This window comes from Nanorana parkeri, unplaced genomic scaffold (genome assembly GCF_000935625.1).
Source record: "Nanorana parkeri isolate BGI_ZX_2015 unplaced genomic scaffold, ASM93562v1 scaffold6, whole genome shotgun sequence".
Lineage (NCBI taxonomy): Eukaryota > Metazoa > Chordata > Amphibia > Anura > Dicroglossidae > Nanorana > Nanorana parkeri.
Genome location: NW_017306274.1, coordinates 2,801,624 through 2,802,529, shown reverse-complemented (window position 1 = coordinate 2,802,529; position 906 = coordinate 2,801,624). Strand labels below are relative to the sequence as shown.

The following is a 906-nucleotide window of genomic DNA, read 5'->3' as shown; positions in this document are numbered from 1 at the left end:
AAGGTAGGAGGGGAGAGGAGGGGAAGGGAGCCAACAAAAAAAAAAGAAAGAAAGATCATTTTGCAATAATGTTCAGTTAGGACATGTGTTGTGGGAAGGGATTGCAGTTGATGGAGCTTTGCCATCCTTCATTGGATGAGTGATTGATGGCCTGTCAGCTGGCTGTCTTTGATCTATTCATTCCCAATGAGATATATTTAGTTTTTTTTTTTTTACTGCATCATTTGTGTCACAGGAAGTACAAGGGATTGTTTTAAACCCATAGGCCTGAAACCATTGTACTCGCATAAAGTTTCCTGTTGAGGCTCAAGTTTAAGGGGATTTTTATAAAAAAAAATATCTGCAACAGAACGCCTTTGTTCTTACGATTCCCGAACAGATACACTATTAACTCAGCGTATTCCGATGTCTACAGTTTTGTCTCCGCTTACTCATAATATAGTTACATAGGTGAGTGGGTGGTCATCTACCCAATGTGTATGTCTTTCTGTGTTTTTATTTACAGTATTTAGTTCAAGACGTCGATACTTTAGAACAGGGGTGTCAAACTCAATTTAATCGTGGGCCGCATCAACATTATTATTATTATACAGGATTTATAGAGCGCCAACAGTTTGCGCAGCGCTTTACAATATAAGGAAGACATTACAATCACAATACAATTCAAGACAAGATGGTAAGGAGGGCCCTGCCCCTGAGGGCTTACAATCTAAAAGTTGCCCTCAAAGGGCCTGTCAGACTATATAAATGTATCTAATCTTTATCATAATTGCCTCTACATTCGATTATCGATGGTTTTAGTAATAACTTAATACCTAGATCTGAAAGTTAGAAGTCTAGGAAATGGCCTGGTGGGTCGGATTCGGCCCTTGGGCCTTTAAATTTGACACATGTGCGTTAGAAGAA

At 39.1% G+C, this 906-nt stretch overlaps 1 protein-coding gene across 2 annotated transcripts in view; it reads left to right on the top strand.

The window, feature by feature from the left end:
* The window catches only part of TSHZ3 (teashirt zinc finger homeobox 3), a 91,118-nt gene that overhangs the window by 1,068 nt on the left and 89,144 nt on the right, over positions 1-906 (top strand). The window lies entirely within an intron of this gene.